The following is a 16,014-nucleotide window of genomic DNA, read 5'->3' on the forward strand; positions in this document are numbered from 1 at the left end:
CACAGGTTATAATGTAAAGTATGTGACTCATTTGGGAGTCAACCAAGGATCAGAACGACAGCCCCAAAGACACATTCAAAGCAGTCAGTGGTGCATCTCTAGACAACAGTAGCTAAAGAATTAGCAGAATTGCTGCTTAGGTCTTGGTCTAGACTCAAATCCTATTTCAGTGGCTATGTTTTCCCTGTGTTTGTGTGGGTCTCCACCTGATACTGCAGTCTCCAAAACATTGCTGTTGATTTAACTGACTTCTTTCCAAGTGCCCTCTAAATTATGTATAAGAGTAGTCGGGGTGACCTCCTTCAAGGCACTGATGTTAATAGACCTAAGTGCTGTACAATATATCAGTACAATAGAAATGCTATAATCAGTGGCGTCCCTAGGTGGGTGCGTGGGGGTACGGGCCGCACCGGGTGACACCATCACAGGGGGTGCAGGAGCAGGATGCCAGCAGAGCTTCTGGGCTCTGTGAAGGTCCTGGCCAGTTATTGGGTGATCCTGGATTCCCGGCACAGTGACAGGTGCCCCCCGGTGTAGCGGTACAATGAGTATCTCAGACCCGTGAAGATATGTATTCCCTGAAGCAACTGTGCATGTGCCGGTTTCAGGTCGAAGAAGCCAATCGCCGATCTCCAACTTTAGCACAGACTTGCCACAGTTAACCCCTTACAGGCTGCAAACCACTGAAGCTGTTCCCGTGGATCACTATGGGTTGCATGATCAGTTAACCCTGTATAGGTTCAACTTATACGGGGTTAACTGATCTTGTAACCCATAGTGATCCACGGGATCAGCTTCAGCGGTTTGTAGCCTGTAAGGGGTTAACTATGGCATCTCTGTGCTAAAGTTGGAGATCGGCTTTTTCGGCCTGAAAACGGCACATGCGCAGTTGCTTCAGGGGATACATATCTTCACGGGTCGGGATACTCATTTTACCGCTACACTGGCACCGCTCCTTCCTCTCTTGAGGGGTGACACCACGTGTTACTGCACTGGGTGAAACCAACCCTAGGGACACCTTTGGCTATAATTAAATATCCTGATAGGCTTCCTTGAAAGGTTTACTAGGTCTGACTTAAAGTGCAACTTTAGTCAGACAATTTGGTCCTAATAGATCACTTTGGGCTGGCCAATTTTGCATGGATATCTATGTAAAACATTAAAAATAAGTGCCTACATTGTTTAAAATCCAGTAATGCACTGTCTCGCCCTGCTCTGCACATGCTCAGTTGCTCTCTATTCTCAACACTGTGCCTAAAATCAAAGCCACTAGAGGCTGCTCAGCTGAAAGCTTTAAGGTTTAATGTTGCTGAAGAAGGAAGAAAGAAACAGGAATGACACAGACTGTGCTGAGGAAACACATGTTAGGGAGGGAGAGAAGAATAGCAGGAGAGGAGACAGGAAAAACTCTGTTGCCAGAGAGACACAAAAGAGTTAAACTTACAAGGACAGGGTTTCATCTTATCTCCCTGATATTCAATCCTTTCTCCCTCATCAGCCTATGATCTTCAGCACTTCCTCTCTAGCTAAGCCAAGACATACCATCAAGGCTGGAATTGTACATATTTCAGGTACAGAAAGTGACATATAGTTTTTGAGACCAAGTAGAGGTGACTGCTCTGGGCTTCATCAAAATGGCAGCCTCCAGCATGAAGAAACAGGAGCAATGTTGGTGGCAATATACAACACACACTAATTTTGGTAGCATAATTATTAATGTGGAATGTGAGTTCTTTTAATAAAGAGCAATAATTGTTATCAAACTTTTATGGTAAAGTTTAAACTGCCCAAACACTATATAATCTGATTGTACAGTCTATGAGATTTTCTTTAGATTTACCAAAATTATGTAATATAATGACATATATAATCCATTTAATATGTATCAAGACGGGCTCTTGTACTACATAGTTGATAGTAGATGGACATTTATACAATCAGACTGTATAGTGTATGGTCAGCCTCAGGCACCAAGTTGCATTATCTTTTACAAGGGCCCTGCTTACAGTAACTTAAGGTTACATTCCGATTAGCGATTAGGGACATACAGCAGATTTCTACTGCAAAAAATCAACTGATCCTTGTACCTTAGATTACATATACATTATATTGCACAAAGTATTGGGACGTCTACCTTTACACGCACATGAACTTGGCATCCCAGTCTTAGTCCGTAGGGTTCAACTGAGTTTGAGCTGGCCCACTCTTTGCAGCTATAACAGCTTAATCTCTTCTGGGAAGATTTGTGAGGTCAGGCACTGATGTCGGACAAGAAGGCCTGGCTCGCAGTCACCACTCTAATTCATTCCAAAGGTCTTCTATCACGTTAAGGCAGGCCAGTCAAGTTCCTCCACCCCAAACTCACTCATCCATGTCTTTTTGGACCTTGCTTTGTGCACTGGTGCGTAGTCATGTTGGAACAGCAAGGGGTCATCCCCAACTGTTCCTACAAAGTTGGGAGCATGAAATTGTTCAAAATGTCTTGGTATGCTGATCCCATAAGAGTTCCCTTCACTGGCAAAGCCCAACCCCTGAAAAAGAACCCCACACCATAATCCCCCCTCCACCAAATTTTACACTTGGCACAATGTAGTCAAGCAAGTAGCATTCACCTGGCAACTGCAAAACCCAGACACGTCCATCAGATTGCCAGACAGAGAAGCATGATTCATCACTCCAGAGAACACATCTCCACTGTTCTAGAGTCCAATGCATCCGATGCTTTGCATTGCACTTAGTGATGTAAAGCTTGGATGCAGCTGCTTGGCCATGGAAACCCATTCCATGAAGCTCCCTACACGCTTTTGTTGTGCAAATCTGAAGGCCACATGAAATTTGGAGGTCTTTAGCTATTGACTCTGCAGACAGTTGACAACTATTACTCACTGTGAGCTTCAGCATGTGCTGACCCCACTCTCATTTTACATGGTCTACCACTTCATGGCTGAGTTGCTGTTGTTCCCAGTTGCTTCCATTTTGTTATAATACCACTAACAGTTGAGCGTGGAATATTTAGCAGCAAGGAAATTTCATGGATGGACTTATTGCACAGGTGGAAACCTATCATGGTACCACGCTTGAAGTCACTGAGCTCCTGAGAGTGACCCATTCTTTCACAAATGTTTGTAGAAGCAGTCTGCATGCCTAGGTGCTTGATTGTATACACCTGTGGCTATGGAGGTGATTGGAACACTTGAATCCAATGATTTGGAGGGCTGGCCCAATACGTTTGGCAATATAGTGTGTGTGTGTGTGTATGTATAAATATATATATACACACGCTAAACTTGGTAGAAAGTTGTTCACTTAAAAGTTGTAGCAAAAGATTTGGCTTCAAAGCGATTGCTTAAAAAACAGCTGGATGCTTCCCAATGCACAGAATAAACTGGGTATTAATATTGATAGAAATAACACTGTAGAATGTTTGTCCAGGGAATATATGATTGCCTGTGGGGACCACAAAGGGATTTATTCCCTATTAGAGCAAATTTAAAGCTGAAATTTAGATAGATATAAAGTACACAAATTAATGCAGCTCTGTATTCAATAACACATCATTAACATCTTGCAGACCAGCACCTATACTGTGTTTGTTCTGCTCGCTTATTGTTCCGAGAGGGAATATTTGCACGTCCTCTGGGAACTGAGATCCTAAGCACGTTTGAATGTGCATAGTCTTGTGATTATGCTGTGATAGGACACAGCTGATTAACTGGTTGGGGGACATCACATGATGAGGGCCCGCAGCATGGCGATCGGTGGTGTGCTGTGTCCCTCACTGCATCACTGATCAGGTAAAGAACCAATGACGTTGGCTGTTTACCATGTGATCAGCTGTGTACACAGTTGATCACATGTAAACAAATGTCGGTTATGTCACAGCACTGAGGAAAGGAAAGCCGATAACCAGCTTTCCTGTGACAAGGGACGTTTACACTGATAATCATGACACTGATCATCAGTGCCCTGATGATCAGTGCGGCCCCATCAGTGCAACATATCAGTGGCTGTCAGTGCAGCATATCAGTGCCCATCAGTGTAGCCCCATCAGTGCAGCTTATCAGTGCTCAACAGTGCCCATCAGTGCAGCATATCAATGCCCATAAGTGCAACATATCAGTGCCCATCACTGTAGCCCCATCAATGCAGCATATCAGTGCCCAACAGTGCAACCTATAAATACCCGTCAGTGCAGCCTCATCAGCGTACATCAGTGAAGAAGAAAAATTACTTATTTGCAAAATTTATAACAGAAACGAAGAAAATGTTTTTGTTTTTCAAAATGATTTTACTTTTTTGTTTTTTTTAGCAACAAATACAAATCCCAGTGGTGATTAAATACCATCAAAAGAAAGTTCTATTTGTGTGGAAAACAAAATTATAAAAATTTCATTTAGGTAGAGTGTTGCGTGACTGCGCAATTGTCATTCAAATTGCGACAGCACTGAAAGCTGAAAAATTGGTCTGGGCAGTAAAGGGGTGAAAGTGCCCGGTATTGAGGTGGTTGGAGGTAAAAGATAAAGAGCCAATGGGCATGGTACATTATATAAATATATATAATTTTCATATGCTGTAAACAGCATACGGAAAAGAGGAGAGAGCAGAGAGATCAGTCTTCTGCTTCTGCTTTCACTGTCCAGTCACAGGCTGGGGGCGGGGCAAGTCCATTGCTACTTCATTAAAGCTAGATAAATTCTGGTGCCATGCCAGACAGGGCTGTGCTATGTGGCAGAGATGGATGGAAATACAAATGCTTTGGCAGGTTAAACATCTCCCATATATGTATTTGATAGGCGTATTTTGTTGCTTGTCTGAAGTTCAGCTTTAAACACACTTTATAAAGGTGATTTTACCTCCTTTTTGTATCAAATGTGAATTCAAGATTCTAAAAAGGAAAAGGGTACTTATTTAATTTATGTTTTAAGGCTAGCTAACTTGAAAGCCACAGTATGAACTATTATAAATATACAGATCGACCACAGGGCTGTAACATTTCCAAACCAATTATTCTATGTCAGACACAGTTGTGGAGAAATGTCAATGCACTACATTAATGTGTCGGTAAAACGTTATTAGTAAACCTTTATTCATTACATAGCTGTCAGCTGTCATCACTGCCTGTATGTGGCCTTAGCAGTGAGAAAGAGCCCTTTACAGTTTAATTTTCACAGAGGAACACTAAAGGACCAACATTAGAAAAAAACACTAAAATTAGAATTTGCTCAAATAAAATCTCTCACTATTGATTTTGGCCCTTCTTGAAAATGCTGCTGAAGACTACCATATACAAAAAGTATTAAGAAAGCTTTCTGCAAGCCTGAAAGAGTTTCCTTGATGTTCTTAAGCCCTTGGGTTGTAATTTTGGTATGTGTTGGTTTAAAGCTGAACTATAGGTAAAAGTGAAAATGGCATATGTGATGCAGTCTGTTGCTAGCAATAACTAAAGTGGTTGTAAACCCTTACATATACCCAGTGACGTGACTAGCCCCAGGGATACAAAGAGATTAAATAAATCCTCCAACATACTGCACGTTGTACCTGTTTATCTAAATCCCTCTCTTCTACTGCCTTCTAAAACACATCATCTCTCAGCAGCAAAAAACAGAAGATGTCATCTGATGAAAAGCATCCGATGTCACACACACTGCAAAGCTAGAGCACAGAGCTCTGTGAAATCCAATAGCTAACTAGAGGAAAGGGACACACCTCCTCTAACAGGGTCACAGAGCTGAGTGAATGAGTCACTTGCTGTATGCTGGAGTGGGGGTCGGGCTGACCTCTGGAGAGCTAAGTTTTTAGATTAGAGTTTTATGAGAGACTCATGCAGATAGCAGAAGAATCAGAGATCAGCGAAGAACCTGCCTTGTTGCTTTGTATTCAGACAATAAAAAGATGCACTTTGTTCACTTTTCATGTCTATTTTTTTTTTAATTAAAATAACAAACATGTTATACTTTCCTGCTTTTTGGTTTTGCACTCAGCAGCCTTGATCCTGCTCTTCCCGGGTCCACCGCAAGTTCCCACCCACATGGTTCCAATCCCCTCCACCACGTGCCCACCATAGCAAGCTGCTTGCTATGGGAGCACTCGTGCATGCATGTTCCCGAACCCTGCTCTGTGTGTGCATGAGACACACAGAGTGGGGCTCAGCCCTGCCCCCCCTGCTCCCTTATCACTGGCTCTGATTGACAGCAGTGGGAGCCAATGGGAATGGATGCTACAATATCTGAGCCAATGAGGAGTGATAGAGCTGAGAGAGACTCAGCTCTCAAGCACATTGCAGGACTGAGATCAGGTTCAGGTATGTATTTAGAGGGGCTGCAGGGGAAGCTGCATGCAGAAGGTTTTTTTTTACCTTACTGCATAGAACCAGTTTCCCATCCAGGTTTTCCAGGTTTCCCATCCAGAAGGTTTTTAGCTTACTGCATAGAACCAGTTTGCCATCCAGGTTTTCCTTTTCCTGGTTGAATGACCATGAGTGTCATTTTAGCCCAGAAAAGAACCAGTGCTGGTTCAGTGGCCAGGTCAGTGTGCAAGCCAACCCCCACTTTGGGCTCACAGTCATTACATGCCATTGCTGTCTCTAGTATTTAGGGTCCTCCCACCCCCAGAAGAAGAGGAGTGAAGAGGACCTGTGACATCACCTTACTGAACCAATGAATTCTGGAGTTAGGCATGTATAAGGATTTTGTAGGGGTGTATTTGTACTCCAGTTGGGTATAAAGTTTACAGGGGTATGAAGTTGCTGAAACAAAGGGAAAAAGGTGGAATAGGGAGAAAAAAGATAGAGTGGGAAGACAGGAACTTGGACTAAAGGGAGGTCAATTGGTAGCAGGCTGTCAGACCCCCAGAAAGCCTATATTGTCAGTAACACTAGGTTAAAACTTGTAGATAAAATATTTTCTGTTTAAGGGGTCCAGGTTTGCTTACATTTCCCAAGTTTGTCTTCAGATTTCAAATGAAAAAAAAAATTACAGAAACATTTCTATTAAGCGATAATGATGTTACATGCAAAACAAGAAAAAGTAACCCTATTTTTTTTAGAACTACTTCTTCTGAATGTCTTTTTATTTTCCGTATGGGCATTTTACAGGGCCTATATAATGAATGCTATCCATTTTGACTTTCAACTTCTATAATTTCCATGGTTCATTGACTTAAAGTGATTCTAAAGGCTCATTTTGTTTAAAAATAAATAACAAACATGCCTATACTTATCTGCTGTGTGTAGTGGTTTTGCACAGAGCAGCCTGGATCTTCCTCTTCTCGGGTCCCCTGCAGGCTCTCCTGGCCCCTACCTCCTGTTGGGTGCCCCCACAGCAAGCAGCTTGCTAAGGGGGCACCCGCCGCTCTGTGTGTCCATTCCCACACAGAGCAGTGGCTCGGCCCCGCACCCTCTCTCTTCTCATTGGCTTACTGGCTGTGATTGACAGCAGTGGGAGCCAATGGCTGCTACTTCTGTCTCAGCCAATGAGAAGAGGGAGTCCTGGGATAGCCGAGACTCCAGTGCACATCGCTGGATCGAGTGGGGGCTTAGGTGAGTATTAGGGGGGGCTGCTGCACACAGAAATGTTTTTACCTTCATGCATAGAATGCATGAAGGTAAAAAACCTTGTGCCTTTAGAACCACTTTAAGCTATACTCTGATATTTGGAAGAGCTAGAGGCATAGCAATTCTAGGATATCAAACTCGCCCCTAAATAGATACTAGTTAAAAAACAAACAACTTCCGGCATTTAAAAAGACCCTGCCCATTGACGGCAAAGTGGTAGGATCTCTTAAAAGACGATCCCCTGACCTATGTACTCAACCCCCTCTTTTCTGCTCCTTCCACCAGTGCAAATAAGAGGTGTCTGAGCTTACAGCCATGTGACAGTGTTCGGGCCTGACAATAAACCCAGGCACATCATCATGGGAGCTGTCATGTCTTCTCATTTCTGGAAGCACTGGGTATTTTGTGGGGGCTACAGTGGAGGAAGGACTGTGACAGGGGTCTTTAAAGGGACTGTTAATTTGTCCTGGAAGGGCAAGGTAACAGTGTTTCTATAAAGTAGAAGGCAAAACTTTTTTTTTTTTTTTTTTCGCCTTCTGTGTCTCATTAGGAAGATTTCCTTTCACTTCTGTCCCATAGACAAAAGAGAAAATGAGGGCCAATTCACACTATATGTGGTGAGAGATGTTTTACCACACTGTTTTCATTCAAAGAATCAAATGAAAACAGTGTATGTGGTTTTCATTTGGGAAATTCCATTCATTGCAAAAATAATTTCAAACAACATTCGCCAAGTGTTTGAATGTACTGATGAGTATTTTCGTATAGATGTTCCTTTAAAAATCCTCTAATGGCCATCAGAAGCCTGATTTTGAGTGCACACTGGATTATGGGAAATTATTACAATTGTAGCTTTTATGAAATGACATTAGTAGTATTTAGAAAGATATTTACATTTTTTTAGTGAATGCATACCTGGGCTTTCGGATGATTTTTATTTATGTGCACTTCTGTGAGTAATTTTGCTTTTTATTTGGTGCTCATTTTTATGTCAAACTTTGTTTTAGCAGCCATACGACAGTTTCATGCCTGACTCATTGGCTTTCATTAAGAGCAATATGCTGCCTATTCAATTATTGTAACAAAAGTACCTTTATCACCACCCATAGGTAGATCACATTCCATTTGTACATGCTAGCCAAGCTCTCCATTGCTTGATAAACCACACACAAAGCACGCCTCCTACCACCATTTTCTTATTTTATGAACTATATAAATGTGATGTAGAGCAGAGAGGCATCAAAGCTCAAGTATGTGACACTTTCTCAGTTTTCAGGGATGTTATAGGAAAAACATGACTTGCCATGACTCAGAGCTTGCTATTAGGTTCTGAGTCATGATGTTAGCTACTTGCAGAAGCAGCAGACTTGAATGATATTAAAAGATTATTTAGTAACATGGAAAGAGCAATGATGTGCAGTAACCCATAACATTCAGTTTCTGTAAAGGGGAACTATATACATTTTGGTTAAGTTTATTTTGTGTTATATGTTTATAAATATTTTTTATTATATGCATCTTTATTTTACAAAAATGCATTTAATACAGGCTACTTCTAGGTCTCTAACTGAGGCGCCTTATGGTTATGTATATTCTAGAAATAGCAAGAAATAGATTGTATATCGATCTGGGGATGGGGGGAGTGTCATATACACGTTGGGGATAGAGCTGATTTTCAGGAGGCCTAATTATACTAGGATATTCAGGGAATAACCTTTAAATGACTCACAAAAGAACTGCTTTACATGTGGAGGAGGGGCCTGGTTTATGTACCTTGTTTGGGAGGAAACACTCAATTATTGTCTTTACATAAATAATCTTCAGCAAGCTTGTTTGTAGTAACAGAATAGCCAATTGATAGCACTGATATATAGTTGTCCAGAAAATATACAGCCCCAGCATTTACAAGTTATATTACCGGAAGATGGTTTCAGTTGCTGGAGATTCTTCACTCCTCCTGCCATTTCTGCTTTTATGTCGTACACTGGTGAATTTGGAAAAGGTTGCACTTATAGGGCAAAGTTCCCAGTGAGGTTCCAGCTTGTTTAAAGAAATTTAAAATTTTTGACAAGCACTCAACCTACAGGCTTTAAGGCCATTGTGTCAATTGTAGCCTCGTCATCCAGATGTTGAAGACACCCAACTGCACAATCCAAACATCATAAATGAAGGACTATACCCAGAAGCTTTGTATACTGTGTTGTTATAGGCCCATACGATATCCCTTACATGTTGTGGTCAACAATCCCCGTATCCTTGCTCCAGGGTTCAGATCATAGTCAGGAATGTCCAATTGAAATGCATACTGGTTCCTTTCTCTATGGTTGGTAGTGGGTGGTATGGGACTGCTAGATTCCACTGAGCTGACATTTCAGAAAAGATCTGGGGCAAAAAGTTAGGGCTCTGGTCGGACATAATTCTTTTTGGACAACCATACAGCTGAATCACATGGTTCCAAAAGAGCTTAGCTGTGGTGAATGCTGTTTGGTCCTGAGAAGGGACCACAATATCAAACTTGGAGAAATGATCTACAAACACCAAAATATATTGATAGCCAGAAGCTGTCTAAGCCACTGTTAGGAAGTCCATAGTTACCACTCAAATGGTTCTGAAGTGGAAACCTCAAGAGGGGTAACATGTTTCAGTGCTCACTTATGAAGTGCACAATTATGTCCTAGATCAGAGCTAAGGTTTCCAGCTTTAAAAAGCTATAATTGTACGGATTATATTTGGTTGACCATAGGGGGTGGCTGTCAAAAGCAGTCACTCACTGAGTTTCATTTTGCTCTTGGTCCAGTGCTTGACAATTGCTGTCAGTGTATACCTGGAAGGGCTTTGAGTAGTTAGCATACACCAATGAGGGGGCAGTCATTAGCCATTTTTTTAAAGTTTCAAAAGCCTTTGCCTGGGTTGTCTGCTATTGGGTTTGGATGGAGGGGGGACAATGTGCCCTTTTTGTTGAGTGGAATGTTCATACAGTAGTTGTGTAAGGGGTTCAGCAATCTGTTTGAATTGCAGAATGAAGTATGGGTAATACCTCACCAACCCTAGGAAAGAACAAAGATCAATGACTCTCTTTGGGGTCTGCCAATCCTTTACAGCCTGAACTTTAGTGAAATCCAGGGACACACCTTCAGCCTCCATGACATAACCCAAATACTGTATGCGAGCTTGCATGAGATGACATTTGGTAGGCTTTAACTTCAGTTCATACTGTGCAAGTTAGATGAAAACTTGGTCTAAGGGCTTAATGTGTAATCAAAGCTCTTGGAGAAAATGTCATCCATGTATATAAGGATGGTGTCAAAATTGAGACCACCCAGGCATCTCTTCATCAACTTTTGAAACATACTGGGCACGTTAGTCAGACTGAAGGGCATGTGACTGAATTAGTACAACCCAAAAGGGTTTTCTGTCTATCTTCAGTTTTTACTGGTACTTGCCAGTAGCCACTGGCTAAGTTCAAGGTTGATAATAGGCAGGTCTGTCGCAAGATAATTAAAGGCTCTTCCACTGGATAATCATACAGATGGGTGCAAGCAAGCAACCGATGATAGCCTATGCAGAAATGAAGGCTTCCATCTTTTTCCAGACAAGAGCTACAGGAGCAGCCAAAGGACTCCTACTCTCCTTGACAGCTCAGCTTTGGAGCAAGTAAGTCCTGGACTTCCTGACATAGGGCTGGTGGAATATTGAGGTACCACTCTAGAATGATCTAGGACATTGTTACACCCATAGTCCTCTGGTCCTTCTGCGAATACTAGTACTTGTTTTCCCAGAAATTGGTGGATGAAATGCTTTTGCTCAAGGGAGAACTCACAAAAGGTAAGGCTAATGTCAGTACTGTGCTTCTATGACTCTAGCACAGACATTTCAGATACCAGGGAAGCACATGTTGTTTAAACCCCGGGAAGGTCAGTTCAATACATTTCTTAGGGACAGTGTAGACCTTGTAAATTATCAGCTAAGATGGCAGAGAGTTGGAGGCGGTGGCCATTTGAACCAGTACCTTGTCCAAGTATATTTTGGACAAAGTCCTGGTCACTAGCCACTCATCCTTCACCTCTAAGTCTTGTTTGGATTCAACCATGATCCTTGTAATCTCTTTTGAGTTCCCACAGGGAGGGGACAGATCATTTCTTGCCTTGGCTTTAGCTGCATCCTGTGGCTTGGTGGCAGACTTACCACCCCCACTTTCTTTGGCTTCCGACAATCTTTCCTGAACTCAGCCCGATAAGGGACAACTGGCCTCACCTTGTTGTTCCTGAGTAGTTAGGTAAGGTCTAATTCTGGTAGGGCATTCATGTCCAACACCACTGGAATATCCACTAGGGATGACCTCTGGATTACCACCACTCCAATGCGATCTGCTGTCTGGTTAAATACTCTAAGGAACATCCAAGTGACCCTTTCTACTGGAATAGGAAAGACAGGAGGAAGACAGGAATTCTCCTCGCCACAGTTCCTTGCTATATGCCTTCAAGAACCACAGTGCCAACACCTTCTGTGTTTTACTGCTTACACTTCTTTCCTGATGGAAGCATTGGACTCAGCCCTGAACACCAGTATCTAATGCAGAAAGAGGAGAAGGGACACTTCCACAATAGCAACATTCATCTCCCCAGGTATCTGCAACTCAAGCTTCTGCATCCTCCTGCTCTCTCTACCACATGCTGAACGCCTGGTCTTTGGTGGCTTTCACTTGGTTTTTAAGTGCCATTCAGAGGGGGTCAGCTTAAATTCCTGAGATAAACTGATCTCTAATGCACTGGTCAGGGGCTTCTATGGAGGCATAGCCTTGTCCTTTAGACATTTTAATAGCTCCTGAACAGCAACAGCAAACTGAAGGATAGTTTTACCTTCCTGTTGATTTCCTGCAAAGAATTACCACCTTAATTCTGTTACGGGTGTCACAGCCCCATATAGACCCTCTAGCCTAGTCGTAATCTGCACCTAGGTGGCACATTCCATTGCTGGCAGTACCAGGATGGCTCTCCTCACATCATCTTCTAGTGTGTCAACAGTCAGGTCAGGTAGGAGAGCCTGGAACAGGTGGGTCACACTCCGTAATTGCTCCACCCAGTCAGCTTACAATAGGTTTGTGTCATTATACTTGGGTATCAGCCGATCCCAGAGGTACCATTGCTGCAACACGGGCCAATTCCCACGAGGGGGATGCACTTTCCATATACTGCTGGCAATGCCCAGTGTGGGCTTGGTTTAGGTGACTTGTTTGGGAGGAATTGCTCACACAAAGTTATATTGCAGTGTTGTCTATATATAAATCTTGAAATCTTGGTATAACAGAATAACTGACTGTTAGCACTGATATATAGTGGTACAGAAAATATACAGTCCCAGCATTTACAAGTTTTATTACTAGAGGACAGCTTCAGTTACCAGAAATAGTGTTTCTTCTGGAAAGGTGCAAGGATGTTTCTGCAGACTGCACTGACTCCACATCTCTGCACATATTACTGCAGTGTATGAGATGAAGAAGGATCCTCCCTAAGCCATCCCTTCTCCCCTGGAACCTCTCCTACGCTAGATACTGTCCCTCACATGCGGGTTCCTGTCCTTGACCATTCACTCACCAGAAGCATGCCAAAATGATGTGGGTCCCCTTATTTGAAAGATTCCCACACACAAGATGGCTGTCAAAGTCTCTTGAGAATTCTGTGTCCAATTAGACCACTTCCCCTCTTGAGCCACTGTATGGAATTGTCAAGGGATTGATCCCCTCATGAGAATCTTTCCAAGTAACAATGGTGCTAGGCCACCTCCAGGTGTGAAGACTAACTGCACCTGCCTACATGTGCATTAACTTCTGGATGCAAGTGGTAAATATGTTAACATGTAGTATTTTTATAGTTACATACCTAAAATTAAAAAAAGAAAAGAAAATATATTTTGGTTCTAAAAATAATAACAAATTAATTCAATACATACAAAAATACATTGTGTTTAAAGAGACAATCCAGTAAAGCATCTGTCAAGGCAAAAAAAGAAAATAAACCCTGTTGTGGGCTGACAACACTTTTTATGCACTGAGTGGTATCAGCCCTGCCCATTGTCGTTTGCTAAAATACTCAACCATGCCTACTCTCTGATGCCAAAACATGAAGGCTAATCCTTCTGTAGTCCAAGTAAAAACTAGGAGGGCTTCAAAATACATCAGGAAGTATGCAAAGGAGCTACTCTGAATTTCTGACATTTACAAGTTTCTTTTTTTGCATTTTTGTACAAACATATATAACACAAAGCTTTCAGGCTGCATTCACATTGAGCGATTTGTAGCTTGAAGCTCAAAGCTCCAAAAATGATCACACTTAAAAAAATCAATTGTTCTCTATGGTACCTGTTCAAACCTGATCGCGCAAACAGGCACCATAGAGAACAAATGATTTTTTAAGTTTGAACGTTTTGGGAGCTTCAAGCTACAAATCGCTCAAGTGTGAATGCAGTCTTAGTTGTACACTGCTCAAAAAAATTAAAGGAACACTTTTTAATCAGAGTATAGCATCAAGTAAATTATACTCCTGGGATATTGATCTGGTCGGTTAAGTAGCAGAGAGGGTTGTTAATCAGTTTCAGCTGCTTTGGAGTGAATGAAATTAATGAAATGAGCAACAATGAGACGACCCCCAAAACAGGAATGGTTTTACAGGTGGAGGCAGCTGCCATTTTTTCCCTACTCATCTTTTCTGACTGTTTTTCACTAGTTTTGCATTTGGCTAGGGTCAGTGTCACTACTGGTAGCATGAGGCGATACCTAAAACCTACAGAGGTTGCACAGGCAGTCCAACTCTTCCAGGATGGCACATCAATACGTGCCATTGCCAGAAGGTTTGCTGTGTCTCCCAGCACAGTCTTAAGAGCATGGAGGAGATTCCAGGAGACAGGCAGTTACTCTAGGAGAGCTGGACAGAGCTGTAGAAGGTCCTTAACCCATCAGCAGGACCGGTATCTGCTCCTTTGTGCAAGGAGGAACAGGATGAGCACTGCCAGAGCCCTACAAAATGACCTCGAGCAGGCCACTGGTGTGAATTTCTCTGACCAAACAATCAGAAACAGACTTCATGAGGGCCCGACGTCCACTAGTGGGCTCTGTGCTCACTGCCTGGCACTAGAGAGCTTAATTGGCATTTGCCATTGAACACCAAAATTGGCAGGTCCACCACTAGCGTCCCTGTGCTTTTCACAGATGAGAGCAGATTTACCCTGAGCAGACGTAAAAGGGTCTGGAGAAGCCATGGCGAACATTATGCTGCCTATAACATAATTCAGCATGACCGTTTTGATGGTCGGTCAGTGATAGTCTGGGGAGGCATATCCATAGAGGGACGCACAGACCTCTACAGGCTAGACAATGGCACCCTGACTGCCATTAGGTATCGGGAAGAAATTCTTGGACCCATTGTCAGACCCTATGCTGTTGCAGTGGGTCCTGGGTTCCTCCTGGTGCGCGACAATGCCAGGCCTCATGTGGTGAGAATATGTAGGCAGTTCTTGGAGGATGAAAGAATTGATACCAATGAATGGCCCCCACGCTCATCTGACCTAAATCCAATAGAACACCTCAGTGTTCAGAGCTCAGTGATGCCCTGGTCCGGATCTGGGAGGAAATACCCCAGGACACCATCCGTCATCTCATTAGGAGCATGCCCCCGATGTTGTCAGGCATGCATACAAGCACGTGGGGGCCATACAAACTACTGAGTACCATTTTGAGTTGCTGCAATGAAATTTCAGCAAAATGGACAAACCTGCTGCATCATTTTTTCACTTTGATTTTCGGGGTGTCTTTGAATTCAGTCCTCTGTAGGTTGATCATTTTCATTTCCATCAAACGATGGGATATCCTTACATTCATAACACATTACCCAGTCCATATCAGTATAGATATCCATCATGATATTTTTCCCCATTGAGCTCTGATGTGTTTTCCTTTAATTTTTTTGAGCAGTGTATATTAAGGTGCTACTAAACCCAGGGCCCTGCATTCACTATATCTGGTCTCCCACAGTACACACAACATGGAAATACAATTATTTTTGTAAATATAAACTGCTAAATACCTTTTATCATTAGCAGTTATAGTTATAAAATAAGACCCCCAGGAAGACCAATTGTGAGTGGCATTAATTCTCTGTTTGTAAGAATTGGAGAATATATAGATTTCTTTTTACAAGAGATAGTGATGAAGAACAGAGCTTTTTTAAAGGATAGTGGAGAATTAATTAAATTATTAAAATCACAAACAGATCTTGAGGATTGTCTATTAGTAACAGTCGACATAGAATCACTATACATGAGTATAGATCAGAGGGTTGGTGTAGAAGCTATAAAATGGGCATCGAAAGAGAAAGCTGATTTGAAGAAACAACAAAGAGAGTTTATTGTGGAATTGTTGGAGTTTGCCATGACCAATATTTTTTTCTGGTATAATAACTCTTTTTTCC

The 16,014-nt window shown here is 42.3% G+C and overlaps 1 protein-coding gene across 2 annotated transcripts in view; it reads left to right on the forward strand.

Moving 5' to 3' along the window:
* The window catches only part of SLC6A7 (solute carrier family 6 member 7), a 140,456-nt gene that overhangs the window by 107,549 nt on the left and 16,893 nt on the right, over window positions 1-16,014 (forward strand). The gene's annotated exons all lie outside the window — the stretch shown is intronic.

The sequence above is a fragment of the Staurois parvus genome, unplaced genomic scaffold, assembly GCF_062004578.1.
Source record: "Staurois parvus isolate SC_StPar_1 unplaced genomic scaffold, SC_StPar_1.0 ptg000286l, whole genome shotgun sequence".
Lineage (NCBI taxonomy): Eukaryota > Metazoa > Chordata > Amphibia > Anura > Ranidae > Staurois > Staurois parvus.